The sequence below is a fragment of the Hyperolius riggenbachi genome, chromosome 8, assembly GCF_040937935.1.
Source record: "Hyperolius riggenbachi isolate aHypRig1 chromosome 8, aHypRig1.pri, whole genome shotgun sequence".
NCBI lineage: Eukaryota > Metazoa > Chordata > Amphibia > Anura > Hyperoliidae > Hyperolius > Hyperolius riggenbachi.
This window is the reverse complement of record NC_090653.1, coordinates 63,606,179-63,624,436: the sequence shown is the minus strand read 5'-3', so window position 1 is coordinate 63,624,436 and position 18,258 is coordinate 63,606,179. Positions and strand designations below refer to the sequence as shown.

At 43.1% G+C, this 18,258-nt stretch overlaps 1 protein-coding gene across 32 annotated transcripts in view; it reads left to right on the top strand.

Moving 5' to 3' along the window:
* Positions 1–18,258, top strand: part of LOC137528845 (leucine-rich repeat and fibronectin type III domain-containing protein 1-like protein) — a 688,143-nt gene that overhangs the window by 577,867 nt on the left and 92,018 nt on the right. Inside the window, exon 1 of one of the 32 annotated variants that reach the window (XM_068250512.1) lies at positions 6,070–6,105. The exons of 30 other annotated variants lie outside the window; for them this stretch is intronic. The gene's annotated coding sequence lies outside the window, so the exon portion shown is untranslated. Of the gene's footprint in view, positions 1–6,069; positions 6,106–15,021; positions 15,109–18,258 lie in introns of those variants that run through there. One more of the 32 variants, XM_068250511.1, reaches the window with a different exon arrangement.

Genomic DNA, 18,258 nt, shown 5'->3' with positions numbered 1-18,258 from the left:
AAGCTGCCCTAATCTAAATAATACACAGGCAGTGTGCATAGAGGGGCCTGGAAGGGGGAGTTCATAGCAGAACCACAACACTGAAGAACTTGGCAGCCTTCCAGACACAGGCAGACAAGTCTGACAGGGGAAAGATACATTGATTTATTACAGAGACTGTGATAGTAGAAAGTGCTGCAGTAAGCCAGAACACATTAGAATAGCTTTTGGAACTTGTAGGATGATAAAAAACAGGATGCAATTTTTGTTACGGAGTCTCTTTAAGCACGATTTTCAAAAAAATGTAAAAAAAATTTAAACACTTCACACAATTTTCACAACACCACACACAAGTAGCACAACACCTCAGATTATGTGCAAAATGGACCACATTAGTCAAAACTGTACACTTTCTCGCCAAAACCCTATTTTCTTGTCAAACAGATAAACATGTCATCATCTGAGCAGATTCTGTTTAAATCATTTAAACACTCCAGTGTTTAACTTAAAACACTGTTAGCATTTCTATAGAGAAAGTGTAAAAATACATTCTTCAACATTACATGGTACATGGTACAAGTTATTGCTTTTCATCTATTCAAGTCCGTTTGTGACAATTTAAAAAAACAAAACATTTATTTACAGTAAACAAAAAAACTTTTTACAGTTATCATACTGTATTTTCTGAATATACCTTTGCACTCTTAGGCTAATTGTAAAAACATAAATAATTCAGTTCAGGGCTGAAAAAATATAAACTCAATTTATTCTGGATGAAGATAGAATATGAATATATATATATATATATATATATGGAATATTAAAGGTGGCCATAGCCCTGACAATTATCGACAGATTCCACATAGGCACAAATGTATCTGTAATAGAGATGTAGCGAATGGTTCGCTGGCGAACGGTTCCAGGCGAACTTTGGGGGTTCGCGTTCGCCTGGACCAAGCGAACTTTTGCGGAAGTTCGATTCGCCCCATAATGCACTATGAGGGTCAACTTTGACCCTCTGCATCACAGTCAGCAGGCACATTGTAGCCATTCAGGCTACACTAAGCCCTGGAGCCCCCCCCCCCCCCCCCTTATATAAGGCAGGTTTGCCGGCCATTACAGTCACTCGTGTGCCTGCTAGAGACAGACTAGGGACAGCTGCTGCAGACTTGTTCTCCTAGGGAAAGATTAGTTAGGCTCTTGGCTTGCTCCTGGCTGATTGTTATTGCTAAAATAGCACCCCTCAACAGCTCTTTTGAGAGCTCTATTTTTCAAAGTTCGCATCCCCATTGAAGTCTATTGCGGTTCGCGAACTTTTCGGCGAACCGAACCTTCCGCGAAAATCGGCGGTTCGTGACATCTCTAATCTGTAATTGAATCTGATTAGAGATAAATTTGTCTATTCATCGAAGCTGCCCATACACTACAGGCCGATTCCGCATCTGCACCACTGCTGCCCCCCAATGTATAAATGTAACCACCTTTTTCACTCCCAGAATACTGTAGTTATAAATATGGCTTTTTCTTGTGAAGCAGAAAAAAATGCATGTAAAAATGTATGCATTTTTGTGTGCACATTTTACAGCAGTTTGATATACCTTTATGGTAAAAATAGACAGGCCCCTACAGTAATGTTTAAAATTTATTTTATTTCCTTTTTTCATCATTTTTCCCTGTAGATCCAAGTTTCTTTGCAGATTGCCTCCCCCGCCCCCCCCCCCCCCTTTCTCCTTCTACTGCTGACCCAAACATGTGGCAATGAGAAGAGGAAAGACAGGCACTAAATGCGGGTAGAGAGGTCCTGGGTTTTACCGGGTTATGTACTCCATGTTGCAGCGTGCACTCAGAGACAAACAGTAATCATGTGAAGTGAAGAGAGTCGAGGCACTGCTGCAGTAAAAAAGAGGTACCTTTAATCCACGGTATACAGACACAGCGGGGTGTACAGTGGGGGTGAGGGGATGCCTGACAGCTGTTTCGCTAAGAAAGCTTCTTCAGAGGCAAAGTGTAAGGAACCCCAACATGTACCCAAACATGTATATTACAGTAGAGAGAAGCCAGAGGACTAAAGCTAGATACACACACACATCAGATAAAAGTCTGTGGAAAATGAAAGATCACAGACCAATCTTACCCCCTTCCATGTAGTATGAGAGCATATCTACACAGTCTATTCTATTGAGATGAACTCTCCATCAGATAAAAATCTTAGCAACATGCTGCACACAAAGATGCTGCACACATGCAAAAGATCAGTTCCTGCAAAATTTCAGTTCTGCAGATCTCATACACACCTTGTTTACTGTAACGGACATTCATCTGCAGATCAGATACACCAGGATGGATTTTCAGATCTGCAGATGATTGTCTGATCTGCAAATGAATGTCTGTGTGTATGGGATCTGCAGATATCATAGACTATGAATGCAATTTGCAGGAACTGATCTTTTGCATGTGTACAGCATCTTTGTGTGCAGCATGTTGCTAAGATTTCTATCTGATGGGGAGTTCAGCTCCATAGAATAGACTGTGTAGGTATGGCTCTCATACTATATGGAAGGGGGTAAAATTGGTCTGTGATCTTTCATTTCCCACAGACTTTTATCTGATGTCTGTACCCACCTTTACAGTAAAGACCTGGGTGGCGATGGGTTTCTTCAAAATTTAAAAATCCAGTTGCAATTGGACAACCACCCAGTGTGAGTAGTATCGAATGATTTTGTTGCCTTCTTTGTCCACGTCTTAAACCTCCTCCGGGTCTTCCTCTTCCTCCACCTCCACCTTGTTCTTTCTGGATGCTTCCTCCCATCCGCACTCTCCCTCTTGCTCTGACACCATCCATTTTTGTTGAAGATAGGCATCTTGTTGCCTTTTTATAGTGTTTAAAAACCTGATTGGTGTGTGCATAATTATGCACTTGTGTGTGTGCACACCTGGTGACTGTGTTTAACCAATTGGCTCATGTGAGTGTTCATTTGAGAGCCTTTGCTTTGATATTGCAAGGAAGTGTCTATATGATTTATTTTTGAGTCAAATGTCCACAAATTGTGTTTAGTGTTTTGAAAATCACTGTAGGTAGAGTTTTGCAAAAAGTGTAAAGCTGACAATGTGCTTATAGTTGTGCCTATTTGGGAATGTATTTTTCTCTTTGAGTGTTAGGTTCTGTAAATTGTGGGAAAGTTGTAATTTTAGTGTGTAAGCATTCGAAAAAAAAACTGTAATACAGAGTTTATGGTAAGTACACAGTGTGAGGTATTGTACTGTACTATTAGCTAGGCCTATTTATAACATTAACTCAAGCAACCAGAAACTACAGTTATCCGCATCAGCCGATTCCTGTTGGTGCCGCCCGGAATATGAGGGTTTTCTGTAATAAATAGTTTAAAAACACAATGGCCCTAAATTTAACAATAAATACACGGCACAATGTTTCCGTGGTTGTTCCCAAGAGGGTTCATACCTGCATATATGGTGGAAATGCCTTAAGGCAAGAAGACTTTGGCACAGAGTGTATCAACTAATCTATTCAATTGCTGGTGGCTCCTTTCCAAAGTCGCCCGAAATAGCCTTATTGGGGTTTAAACCGGAGGGATCCCCTCCAAGGCAATTTAAACTAATAACACACATCCTATCTGCAACCAAGCAGGTCATAGCTGCATCATGGAGGACTCCTACCCTCTCATACCAATCAGTGCTACATCGTTTGGGACAAGCTATGTTTTTTGACAAAATGCTAGCTATTCACACTGATACAGTAGCTAGATTTGAAAAGGTGTGGGAGCCCTTGTACTCTCAGTATTTTCATGTACTGCCTCCACCCTCACTTGGAACCCTGTGAGGTATTGTTGCGATTCAAAGAGACCCGTTGAGCTGAGCTCTGGCCCCTTGTGAGCCCCTCACCCATTTCCCTTTCCCTCTCTTTTCCTTATTCTTTTTCTCTCTTTTCTGTCCTTTCTATGCCCTTTCTTGCCAAATTTTCCTCTAGGCTGATATAACCATCTGGTACCTTTACCTAGTGCTGTCCCAAGGCCACCCCAGGGGTGGGTAGGTCTTGGTAATTTTTATCATTATTAATGTATGGTTAGAGTTGGTAACATCTCCTATCTGGGAATATAAATCCTCGTTAAAGATATTCCATACATAAAAATGAGCCATCGCTCATTGTTTCTGGTAGCCTAGAATCTCCTTGATAATGCGAATTCCAGTTTTTTAAGATGTTGCTTGTTGGTGTTTATCTAAAACTGATACATTGAGCTGTATTAATGCTGTGTACTAGGACGCACCTAATTTGTGACCTATATAAGATAAACTAGAAACTATACCAATGGACCAGATGGATTATTGCTCTTGTAATGTTATTTGTTATTGGTTACTCAATAAAAAATTATTGAAACTAAAAACACAATGGCCTCAATTCACTAAGCATTATCGAATATTTTATTGAATGTTTGATAATTAAACTCATGAGTAAAATCTAATTTTTAATTCACTAAGGTGTTATAGTTTTATTGATAAAACATTCGATAAACACCTTAGTGAATTCAAAGTTAGATTTTACTCATGAGGTAAATTATCAAATGTTTGATAAAGTGTTCAATAAAGCTTAGTGAATTGAGGCCAATTTATGATTTCATCATCTATTTCATCAGTATGCAAATTAAATAGTATATATTAGCAGTGTATAAAATAAAATAGCAATAAAATATTCCCAATGGTCCACTTTTGGATTTAAAGAGACTCCGTAACAAAAATTGCATCCTGTTTTTTATCATCCTACAAGTTCCAAAAGCTATTCTAATGTGTTCTGGCTTACTGCAACACTTTCTGCTATCACAGTCTCTGTAATAAATCAATGTATCTTTCCCCTGTCGGACTTGTCGGCCAGTGTCTGGAAGGCTGCCAAGTTCTTCAGTGTTGTGGTTCTGCTATGAACTTCCCCCTTTCAGGCCCCTCTCTGCACACTGCCTGTGTGATATTTAGATTAGTGCAGCTTCTCTCTGCTCTCGTATCTTTTACAAGCTGGATAAAGTGTCCTCTGAGCTGGCTGGGCTTTCACATACTGAGGAAATTCAGACAAGGGCAAAGCTGTTTGCAGGAAGAAAAGAGCAGCCTGAAACTTCAGTGCATGAGAGCAGAAGGGGGAAAGAAACACACAAATGATCTCTTGAGATTCAAAAGGAAGGGTGTATACAGCCTGCTTGTGTATGGATGTATTTTGTATGTGTGGACTACCTACTTCCTGTTTTGGTGGCCATTTTGTTTGTTTATAAACAAACTTTTTAAAACTGTTTTTAACCACTTTTAATGCGGCGGGGAGCGGCGAAATTGTGACAGAGGGTAATAGGAGATGTCCCCTAACGCACTGGTATGTTTACTTTTGTGCGATTTTAACAATACAGATTCTCTTTAAGAAGATTCCTAATGGTAGAACCCAGGTTTCCAATTAAAGTGCAAATGTTCCAAAGTGTGATTTGCTATAAACTAAATTTAAAAAAATTATATAGACCATTGTTTCTCAACATTATTACATCATCTATCCTTTTATTAAAGCATGCCTGAACTGAGAGGGATATGGAGGCTGCCATTTATTACCTTTTAAACAATGCACATTGCCTGGCTGTCCTGCCGATCCTCTGCCTCTAATACGTTTAGTTATAGAGCCTGAACAAGCATGCAGATCAGATGTTTGTGAGTGAAGTCTGACTAGATTTGACACATGCTTGTTGCTGATTTGTGATTTAGACACTACTGATACCAGAAAGATGAGCAGGACAGCCAGGCAACTGGTATTATTTAAAAAGGAATTAAATATGGCAGCCTACATCTTCCTCTCACTTCAGATTTGCTTCAAGAATAAAAACTCTGTTTAGTCTGGATACATAATTGGTGTTCAGCAATGAGCAACAATAATCGAGAGAGATTCCACGCTGAGTTTATGTTTTGAAGATAGATTGAAAATTTTTGAAATTGTAATAAATTAAGGCCATCTCTAGACCTGTGTATTTGTTGCCATGGCAACGCTAGGCCACCTCCAGACCTGTATATCAGTTGCCGTAGCAATTCTAGGTGGTTAGTCTATGAAATAACAAAACTGGCCACAAAATGTACAATCTGGCTGCGCAAGCGGTATGTAGTGTAGTGTGAACCGTTGCCCCCTATCAACATGCCAGGATATAACTGTAAAACTATCCATATACTGTACAATAACTATCCAAATATAGATGTTAGATTGGATAAAAACATTAAATCAACGTTAAGGTCCTCTCAATCAATGTTCATTAAAGAGGACCATAGTTCTAAAAATGTGGGTGTGGAAGAGCTTTTAATATTGTAAAAGCAGGAAAGGAGGCACTCCTTCCAGTAATCAATTGGATGTGCCAGGCCATCCGGTCACCATACGGATCCAGTAGAAACAGTAGATGAGTTCAGCACCATCTGTAGTTTAAATGCTCTTTTATTCAGATAATACCATAATAGGCTGTCACATATAATGCAGCATTTCGAAAGAGTGCTTCTTTATCAAGCATGTGACAGTGTAAGTATACATACAAACATGCATGAATTTATACACCCACACAATCCAATCTACCAATCCTGGATTGAAAACATTTCAACCAATAACAGGTCCTTTACTAGCAAGTGGACCTGATAGAGAACTGTGTACAATTTGAATGGACCAATAGGAAATGGAATGCTCACCTGTGGCCCCCTCCCGTCTCCCCGGCAAACCTCCCAAGTCTGGAGGAGACTGCAGCCATCTGCGGCCTGACCACGCCCACTGGAGTCGGGCGGAGTCACTGCATTGGGGCGCGGGAGGCGCCGCAGCCACATGACCCGCCGGGGGTATCCTATTGGTCAGTAGTGGAGGGCGTGCGACACAAAGGTTGCATGCAGCGCTAGATGTAAATGCGTGCATTCTGTACTCATATGCGTCCATGTCACTCCGCCTGCAGCCGCGTCTCCACGCTACCATGGCAACAGAACTCCCCAACAAGGGGGTTGGCATAGGGACGGGACGCTGCCACAAAGGTCCTAAAGCTGAAAAGAAGGTCCACAAGCAATAGATGTAAATAAACATATGATGACACACAGGGAAATAAATAAATAAAATATCTAAATGAAAATGTGAATGAAACTAACATAAACAACAGAAATTCAATAATAAAGAAGATGTGCTTGTCGCACCAGGGCACAAATCAAAGCAGCGGTGCCAGATAATATTCCTTATTCAAACCTCTTGGATATAGGCAATCCAATGTCCTAATCCAGAAGGCCTCTCTGTATAATAATTTCTCAAGTCTATTGCCACCCCTTTGCATGGGTGGAACTCCTTCTATGATCTGACACCGCAGCTGATTGACATGGTACCCATGCGCAACAAAATGAGCAGGGACGGCCTGTTCAATTAGCTTGTTACGTATAGCTGATTTTTTGAGAAGATAGTCGTACCTTAAGTTTAGATGTGGTTTGACCCACATAAATGAGCCCGCACGGGCATTTGAGTAAATAGACGACATACTGTGAATCACAGTTATGACATCCCTTAATGTAATATCTTTTGCCTGTGTGGGGTTGAACAAAATATGGGGACCTGATTATTAAGTGACAGTGCACGTAATTAAGGCAGGGGAAAGTCCCCCTTCGAGATGTGAGTTCAGGAGGTCTCACTAGAGTCCTCATTTCTGCGTGTACAAGCCTGTCGCGCAGAGCAGGGGCTCATCTGTACGAAAAAAGTGGGGGTTGTTGGAATTCGCCTATATTGGGGAAGGAGTGTGATAGTGTGCGCCAATACTTTTTCAAAATTTGTGAAATGGATTTACTCCAAATATTATATTGAGAGACAAACGGCACACGATTACCAACACTTCTCCTCCTCATGGCGCTTCCCAACATTTCACCCGCCTCCCTGCGCGCACTCTGCACCAAATCACCAGGATACCCACGGGTAAGAAATTTTTGTGTAATTTCTTCAAATCTAAGTTGGCGTTTTTCACTGTCATCCACTATGCACCCTATCCGCAAGAACTGGCTTTTGGGTATTGACTGTCTGGTGGCAATGGGGTGGAAGCTGTCATAAGACAAAATGGCATTGCGATCGGTCGGCTTTACATAGAGGTCGGTATGCAAATTACCCGGCTCAATGTAAACCAGAGTGTCAAGAAAATTGATACACTGTTGATCACTATGTACTGTGCGACGGATAACCTCACATTGAGTATGAAGATGTGTCACAAATTCATCCAGGGTCGAATGTGATCCCGCCCACACGCATATCATCAATATATCTTAGCCAAATTTTGGCATATTTCTGAAAAATAGTACTTGTGTACACGAAGCTCTCCTTATATACATTCATGTATATATTTGCGTAGGACGGAGCCACGTCCGACCCCATAGCTGTGCCTCGTACCTGTAAAAAAAATTGGTCGTTAAAGAGCTTTTAATATAAATATCTGTGAAAGTTCTAACAGCATAAGCACCCGCTATGCATTGCACCAATTTGGTTATCCGCAAGCCAATTTTGTTTTCCTTAAACCTGTCCGCCAATATTGCCCTCTCTTGCCTCTAATCGAGCGCCTCAATTTACCTTCATAGCCACATATCACGGCTATGCAGAAGAGGAGGGTTCGCTTTAGGAAGGTGATTCAGAATTAGGCGCCACTGGGGGGGAGTAGGGTTAGGTTTAGGCACCACCTGGGAAGGCGGGTTTAGGGTTAGGCACCACGGGGATGGGGGTTGTCTTAGGGTTAGGCACCTCCGGGGAGGGTCTTAGGCTTAGGCAACACCAGGGGGATCTTAGGGTTGAGCTCCACTCGGGGGGGGGGGGGGGGGGGCAGGGGTGTCTTAGGGTTAAGCACCACTAGGGAAGGGTTATGTGTGAGAGTAGGGTTAGGTTTAGCCTGACCATAGTAAAATATTGGTAAATATTACTGATTTTATACTATCAAAATCAAGTAGTAGAATATAACTAAGGGCTGGTTCAGACGGGCGACTGCGGAGCGTTTACCGCCAGTGTTCGGGACTTGGCGTTAAACACTTCCACCAGACTTTTACGGGCATTTACGCGAACGCGGCGTTCGGGCCCCGATTTTCCCTGGTGTTCAAGGCACCCCTGGACGCTACATGTAGCGTCCTGGGACGGTTAACCGCCATGAGTAATGTTCCCCTAGGGGAAGAAAAATGCAGACCGCATCCGAACACTATGTGAAGGCTGCTGAAAGCCTGAACGCGTAGCCGCCGCTACGGCACCAAACGTAACGCCACAGAAAGCTGGGCAGACGCCCGTGTGAACCAGCCCTAACTTTAGCAATATTTTTCTAGTGGTAATCCCCTGCGCCCTTTTTTTCCAGTTGCCTTTTTTTTCCATGTATGTGCTTGAAGTATCTCCAAAGCTCTGTGGCCACCCCCACATTTGTTGCTGCCGCTTTTTACTGTGGTATTTATTAAATAATTTGGCCTAATTATGCCCAAATACAAGTGGAGACCCAGACGCCCCTTTGGATTTGGTTTGAAATGGCACCTTAATTATGTTTGTGTGTGTTTAGTGTGTGTACTGTGTGTGTGTACTGTATGTATATGTGTGTGTGTGTACTGTATGTGTGTGTGTTCTGTGTGTGTGTGTGTGTGTGTGTGTCCGTGTGCGTGTCTGTGTGTGTGTGTGTGTGTGTGTGTGTGTATGTGTGTGTGTGTGTGTCTGTATGTGTGTGTGTGTCTGTATGTGTGTGTGTGTGTGTGTACCGTGTGTGTGTGTGTGGGTGTGTGTGTGTGTGTATGTGTGTGTGTGTCTCTGTGTGTGTGTGTGTGTACCGTGTGTGTACCGTGTGTGTGTGTGTGTGTGTGTGTGTGTGTGTGTGTGTGTGTGTGTGTGTGTACCGTGTGTGTACCGTGTGTGTGTGTGTGTACCGTATGTGTGTGTGTACCGTATGTGTGTGTGTGGTTTAATAGAGTGAGAGATGTTAACAGTTAGGTTAGTTAGGTCTCTTACAGATGCATGGCTGAACTGCACACTTGTCGGGCAGTTCAGAATCCAGTCTTCTGCCATCCACATGTGCCATTTGGGTGCAATTATAATGCAGCCATGTGGCAGCATTTGTAACATCATGCATAATACACAGTGGTGTTAATACAGGGCAGAAAACTGTGACATGTGGCGCTCAGATGTGACTTTAAGAGGGGACCACGGGGGCCACCTGACCACCGCCGGAGCCGAGTGCTAGCAAGGGCCCGTCCAGTGCAGGAGACCAGCTGTCAGTAGTGATGATCGTAATATGCTAATTACGATTATGTGACATTTCACACTCATTTTCACAATGACCGCCATACGTAATTGCGATTTGGACATTCAATTGATTATGTTAAATCGATTTGTAATTTTGTGATGTTTTTAGCGGTTAATAGCAAAACCCCCATACATGATATTGTCATATTTGAAAAGAACGAAACAGATCTTTCAAAAATACTTTGTAGTTTTTGAGAAAATCGATTTTAAACATGCAAAGGAAAAATGGTTTTTAAACTGTAATTTTTCCAAGTCTAAAAAACATTTTTCCTTTGCTTTTTTTAAATCGATTTTCTGAAAAACGACTAGGTCTCTCTAACGTACCTAGAACTTTTGGTGACATTGGCATGTATGGGGGTTTGTGATCAACTGCTAAATTCAGCTCAAAATGATGCGAAAATTATGCAAAATTACGGTTCCTGATTATGTTTACAAACAAAATGAATTACGATTCCTCCTGAAATTTTGCATTACAATTTCGCACTGTAATTCGCAATTACGATTGTGCAAAATGTGTGCTCATCGCTAGCTGTCAGATGCCTGTATGAAAGAGGCAATATGGGGAGCAAGGTGACAGTAAAGAATAAATCCTGAAAATGAGATTTCAGATGAAGGCTATCGATCTTTATCTCCATCTATGACCCTCTATTTCTCTGTCTATGTCTAAGTGGATCGATCTATCTATTTATCCATTTTTCTCTGTCTTCTGTCTTCTTGCTCATCCTGTCTCCTCCTGTCCCCCCTCCCCCCGAACACGTCTTCTCCCCGGCAATCAGTGGCGATAAAGCTCCTCATATAGATTCTATTACTGATTACACATATTTACTCTCCAGTTTAGTGACACCTGCAGGCAGCAATAAACAAGACTCATAAACAGTCTCATGAATCAAGCGTCAGGGACCGCGTCGCGACAAACCTCCGCGTATAGAACTCGCACCCTGGATTCAACGATTCTTCCCACAGTCACATATCACAGCTGCTATATTTTAGCAGCAAGCCACGCACTTAAAGATATGACGCAGGCAAATAGAAAACCACACTTAATCGAGTTTCTATTTTTAATGCCCTTTGTGATTTGGTTTATTTTGGTTCTTGAGCCAGAATCAGAATTATTTGTAACATAACAAACTGTATGATGCCCTTATGATGAATAGGACTTTTTGTATTTTGTGACTGTTTTACTGTAATATTGTGCTTTACGTGAGTACTAAATAAAGCTTTGTACAAGGCTGATGCTGCAAAGCACAATCTGACCTGTCTAGTGACAGCCGTATAGACAGACGTAAAGGCTCAGCCGGGAGTACACATAACATGTAAAGAGAATCTGTACAGTTCGATTTGTACAATAAAAAAAACATACCAATTGAGTCACTGTGATCTCCTGGATCCCTCTTTGCCATTTCCGCTGCTCCCCGCTGTGATCCTGGCTTTTAATCGCCAGTTTTAGGCAGTGTTTACAAACAAAAAACATGGCCGCTAACCAGGAAGTTATGTATATATATATATATATATATATATATATATATATATATATCTCATGTTACAGTATACTACAAGTTTTTATTACATTTTTTTTGCACTCCAGTTAGGGATTCTCACAGTTTCTCAGCATGGGCAGCTCCCTCCCCCCTCAGACAAGCTGAAATTGAGAGCAGAGACCTGTCTGTGAGGGATAAACAAAGCACACACACAGAGCCTTCAGGTGTCATGAAGGTGGCGTGCATAACTTCTCCCTATCACAGCAGAGGCAGAGCATTCCTCCCTGGGTCGACAAAGCTTGACAAAGAAAAGAAGATTAGATTTATTACAGAGACAGTGCAACTAGAAAAGGCTGCAGCAATCCAGACCACATTAGAACATGTATAGGAACTTATAGGAGAGAAGAAATAAGGCTGAAAATGTTGTTACAGAGGCCTCAATTCACTAAGCTTATCTCCTGTCTTTAATAACGCTTCTAGGGTTGTTACCGTGGTGATAAGGCATGTAGTATTCAGGAAACATTTTACCTCAGGCAAACCTAAAGTTAACTCTTCTGTCTTTAAGTTAACTCTTTAATCCTTAAAATAACTCCAGAGTTAAAGACAGGCTGTTCATTAACTGCGTGTGAAAATAACTACAGAGGAGGTAACTTAACTACAGAGGAGGTAAATTAACTACAGAAGAGGTAACGTAAGGAATGAAGAGATGAGATAACTCTCTTACTGTGTGGAGGTAAGTTTTCTCTTGCCTTATTATCTCCAGCATGATCTTAGTGAATTGAAGCCATTGTCTCTTTAAATACCACACACTGCAGAGGATTACCGTGGTAACTGCCCCAAAAAATAGTCCAGTGCAGTCAATTGCTATTCTCTTAATTAGGATTGTATCATGTATTGAAAGTACTGCAATTTCTAGGAAGGCCACTAGATGGCACTGTTATTGTTATTCACAGTTCTTTTCACTATGCTGTTTTCTGTACATGTTCCCCTCTCTATGACGCCTCCAGTTATCACTAGGAAACAAAGGTGGTTGTGCGATCAAAACACAGTGCATGCATGCAGTTGCATGCCGTCTGTGTTGCATTGGGTTGATCTGCTGATTCCATTCACTGCAGCTGTGTTTTGCTGAAAATGCACGCAGCAGTGTGATAACGCATCATACTGCTGCACAGCACATACACTCTGAACGTCACACAGTGTAGTCTATGCACTTCTGATGTTCTTGCTGATCGCACACCATAAGCATTCCTGAAGAGCGCACAGCAGTGCGTATAGTGTGAACAAGGCCTCCATGCACACAGGTACATTCAGCAGGTACATTCAGTGCCTGTTATCTGCTGTAGTGTACATGCCAGGCACAGGCAAGGCATTGGCAGTGGGGAGGTGTTTGCCCTATAGAAGTGCATCTGAGCACAGTAGCAGCTACATTTTTAGCTGCCATGGAACTGCACCGTGTGTCAAATGCATTAAATTGTATTTGGAAGGTGCTCCCCAGACCCATCTACTTCAGCTCAAGCCTTATGCTGGGTTCACAGTGCTTTATGGTTACGTGGGCGGTGAGCTGGGCACATGCTCTGCCTGGATGCATGAAATACTATTCCCCCTCCGAGTCGTAGTACTGTGTACTTTGAACTACAGTGACCATACGTCCCACTTTACCCAGGACAGGTCTCGGATCCGGGGTCCCCTGTTCCGGGCTGGATGAGGTCCCAGGAAACGTCCCGCTTTTAGCCACAGGACTCTGGCCACCGTACGATTGCATGAACTGGCCTCGGCGTCTAATAGACGCCGCACCAGTTCATAGCCCGCATCCCCGCTCCACCCTGCATAGTCTTCAGGCAGGTAGAGCAGGGCTACAGGCAGAAGATGGCGTCCGAAGCTGTTAGGCTTGGTGGGCTTATTCTCCACAGTCAGCATGCAACACATAAGCTGACGTGAAGGAGGTACACACACCAGCACAAGGAATCAGGATATCCCCAGTTTAGTGGAGGAGAGGACTGACTCCAATTTGTGGTGCACAGAGCCGGTGCAGATCCGAACAGCCACAAACAATACTTTCGTGATAACGTCTCAGCGCAAAGTAGCGCTGAGCGCATAAACCAGGACTGAGGAGATCAGGGCAGGTAGACAGAATGAACGCTTGCTTAACTAGCCACTACTCAGTGACAGCAAGCGTCCACAACAAGACAGACTGGAATGAGGCAGCCAATGCGTTGCAGCGATGGCGTGCCTCACAAAGACAGGACAGGATAGTCAGGAAATAGGAGGATCAAGATAGATGAACGTAACACAGACAAATATACAATAAGTATGTTTTCCTAGCGTATTACAATTACAGCTATCAATGAAACTATTCGTAACGTCTGACTAACATATGTATATATTGGCAATAAACCGATATATGACATAAACAGGAACACTGACTAGGACTGGAGCAATACAGGGAACAGGACTCAGAAGGATTCACTATCTATTCGCAGAGATGAACGCAATCCACAAACAGAACCAGGAGCAGGATACTAACTCAGCACGGGTGATCACGATACGCGCAAACTACCAAAACGTGCTGGAAGGCTGACTAACTGAACACAGGAAATAAACAGTTCGTGTACGTATATATCAGCGACACTGATGTATCAACGTAACACGAATACAAGGAAAATAACAAAACGTGCAAGTATGCGTATATATTGGCGATGAACCAATATATGACACAAGACAAGCAGAGTAACAACTTCTAGAACAAGCGCAGAACTAGGAGGACTCGCTGACCCCTTCGCAGGAGTCAGCGCAGTCCACACGGACTAGGAACGAGGTGGGGCACGAGCAGAGTAACAGACAGAATCTGAGACTATGGTAGCCCATGGAGCATTGCAGGAAGCAGTTCTTTATACTGAGGTCATCCAATGGGAGCAGACCTGCAGATTCCCCCACAAGTGAATGGTAATTAATCACAGGCTGACAGCAGGAAAAGGCAGACAATGATATGCAGCCTGCAGGAAAGGGATTGCCACTCCATTGCAGCAGACAATGTTTGTTTACACAAAAGCATATTAAACTGTCATTAACTTCAGAGCGACTGCAGATTGAATCAGCAACTAGTTTAAGTGCAAACCAAACTATGCAAGCAAATGCATGTAATGACATCAGAACTGCTTGGGTTGCAATACCACTGCAGCCAGCAGTAAACGCTGCAGAAGCGATCGTAACAGAAGCCCTGTACTGGAGACTATTTGTGTCTCCTGTACAGGGCTTCGGGCGCCATCTTCCCGTAGCCCTGCTATTACATTCCAGTGCGGGAGATTGGAGGAGCAAGATCTCCGGGCGGGAGCTGCGCGCCAGAGGCCTGCCGTGAGAGGAGACTTCTGTCAGGTGAGTAAATTCCTTTTTTTGCAGGTGAAATGTTACCCACATTACGTTATTTTCTGGTGAAATGTTGCCCACTGCATTATTTTCTGCTAAAATGTTGCCCACTGCGTTATTTTCTGCTAAAATGTTGCCCACTGTGTTATTTTCTGCTAAAATGTTGCCCACTGTGTTATTTTCAGCTAAAATGTTGCCCACATTGCGTTATTTTCTGCTGAAATGCTGTCCACATTGCGTTTATTTTCTGGTGAATTGTTGCCCAAATTGCGTTTGTTTTCTTGTGAAATGTTGCCCACATTGCGTTATTTTCTGCTGAAATGTTGCCCAAATTGAGTTTGTTTTGGTTATGCTCTGCCCATAGAATGTCATGGCCATGCCCATTTTTCGGTGCACTACCCCCCCCCCCCCCCCCCATCCCAGGTTGGACCCAGAAAAATCTGGTCACTGTATTTGAATGTAGCCTTAGACATGCCTTTTGTATTCTGTGGAGCTGTGTTTAGTGTGATGATGTCACCAGACGACCCCTCCCTCTTTGTATTTCTTTGGAGCTGTGTTTAGCATGGTGATGTCACAACACGGCCCCTCCCCAGACCTTCTGGTACAACACTATCAGATGGATGCATTGCATCATGGGATGCTTACTTTTACAGTGATTTTGAGGCAATGGAGGTTGCTTTTTAAATAAAAACACACCATGCTATTTCCTGTCAGTTTGATAAGTCCGACCAGGTTTCCAATCGATTTTGTACAGAAATGATTGGAAAATCGACCAAAAAATGATCTGCACCATGATTGGATCTGTTAGAAATTATTGGTTTGATCTATTTTTTTCCCTAAGGGCCCATTCACACTATAAATCGAAAAACGGTAGCGATTAGCGGTTGATTATACAGTGATTAGCGGGTGATTTTACCCCAATAAGCGCGGTAAAGTCCAGAAAAATCACTGCTCATACTTCCGTGATTCAGAACAACCCCGATCAGCTCTTAATTTTGCGATTGGCGCTAATCGCAAATAGCCCGCGATCAGTGCCAATCATGGCAATGAGGTCACTGCCATATACTTTCTATTGTGCTAGCGCTTTAAAAAGTGTCATTGCTTCAGCGATTAGCAGGAATTACCCGATAATCGCTCAAGTGCAAATGAGCCCTTAAGCTGGTCATACACTGGCCCGATTTGCCGCCGTTTCGACAGCAGATTCGATCACTGGGATCGAATCTGCTGCCAATCGTTCGCGCTACACGCCAAATTTCGATCCATTTCGTCCGATCCCGTTGATCGCTCCGTCCGGAAAATTACCGTCGATCGCCCGCGGGTAGGGAGCGCGTCGCTAGCGGCGTTCGAGTGCCCGACGACCGACGCAATAGAGCGGCATACATTACCTGCTCCGCCAGCACGACTACCCCCGGTCACCGCTGCTCCGTGTCCGCGCTGGTCTCCTGCATGCTTCAGTTCCTCCTGCCCGGCAGGAAGTTTAAACAGCAGAGGGCGCTCTACTGTTTAAACTTCCTGCCGGGCAGGAAGAAGTAAAGCATGCTGGACCTGGAGACCAGAACGGAGAAGACAGCGGAGACCTGGGGACTGGAGTCGCGCCGGCGGAGCAGGTAATGTATGCGGGCGGGGGGAGCGGCGGCAGCACCACCACCACCACAACAGATTGTAAACGGTTTCAGGCTGAAATCGGTTCACAATCTGTTTGTAGTAAAGGTAGCCATACGATCCCTCTCTGATCAGATTCGATCAGAGAGGGATCTATCTGTTGGTCGAATCTGATGGCAAATCGACCAGTGTATGGCTACCTTTACCCATTGGTTGTCTGTTTGCTAAACCTATTCACACTTTAATCCTATGAGTCTAAATTTTGATGATTTATCAGTCTCAGGTGATAAGGACTGAAGAGCATAGTTTAGGTAAAAGATAGACAGTCGGGTAACTACAGACAGCAATCCATTGACTCATGCTAAAAAGAAAAGATTATAGATAGGAGAATCTAGGTCAGCCAGAAGGAGAGTGGACACTCATACATAAATATATGGAAATATCAAGGCATAATTAAATACAACCCTTTTTTAATAGTCTCAGACTACTGGATTCCAGCTTGTCCACACGGGGATCAATAATGTTCAATTCCCATGGCTGAGATTACGCTTCAAGCCACGTCAGGCTTCTGTAAGTAAAATAAATCAGGAGGTTTTTAGCTTCAATAAATGATATATACTGGTAATGGGAAAATGTGAATCTGAATGACAGACCTTAAAGGATTTTCATTCTTTTAAATAATTATCTGTTATAAAGCAGCTGAAAGGAAATTTCCCAGTAACATTTATTTTGCTAAATTTTCCGTAATGCATTTTTTATCGTCTCATTCTGGATGTCTCTAAATGTGAGCAATTGTTTTGTGAATAATAAATGCTTTTATTCCCGCGATTGGCGACGTCTCCTTGTCACCGCCGCTTTCTTTTCTTCTCTGTTGCTGTTTAGGATTCTATTTCCAGAACTTTCTCCGCTTAGCGTCACTTTGCAGAGCATCTGAGCTCTTCCGGCTATTGAAGTCACGGTTCAGCATTGGCATTAATTAGCAGTGCCCATAGTTATGTGCATCACACAGCTGCTCTGTTAGCAATATATATTTTGATAAGACCTGCCTGGCCTCTGGTTTGGCTGCACTGCATATAGGCACCATTGGTGCCATTGTTAATGATTCGTCAATCCCCCCTCTCTATAGGCATATTATCATCCCTACTTGGTTGTCCTACCCATTGGTTTGGATGATATATTTGAATTTGGTTCAGTATCCCTTATGCGGGCTCATATTTACCTCACAGGAGCCTATAGGCACAGATGTCCTGGCACCCTAGACTTCACCCGGCACAAACCTACAAACACCCACCGAACCGAACCGCAAGTGTGCTGGCTGTCCCAGCTGTCACTTCTCCTTTACTTCCCTTGCCCGCCTTAGGTAGCTATAGGTGCCCCTTAGTATTAGGTAGCAAGAAGTACCCTTAATATTAGGCAGCTAGAGGTGCCCCTGACTGAAGCGATATCTCGTCAGTGGAATTCCAAGAGCAGGGTGAGTGACCTCTCATTTACACTCTCATCAGGACTCTGCATAGGGAAGGAAGGAGGAGCTCAGGGAGGGAAGTGAGATGCCTTTTT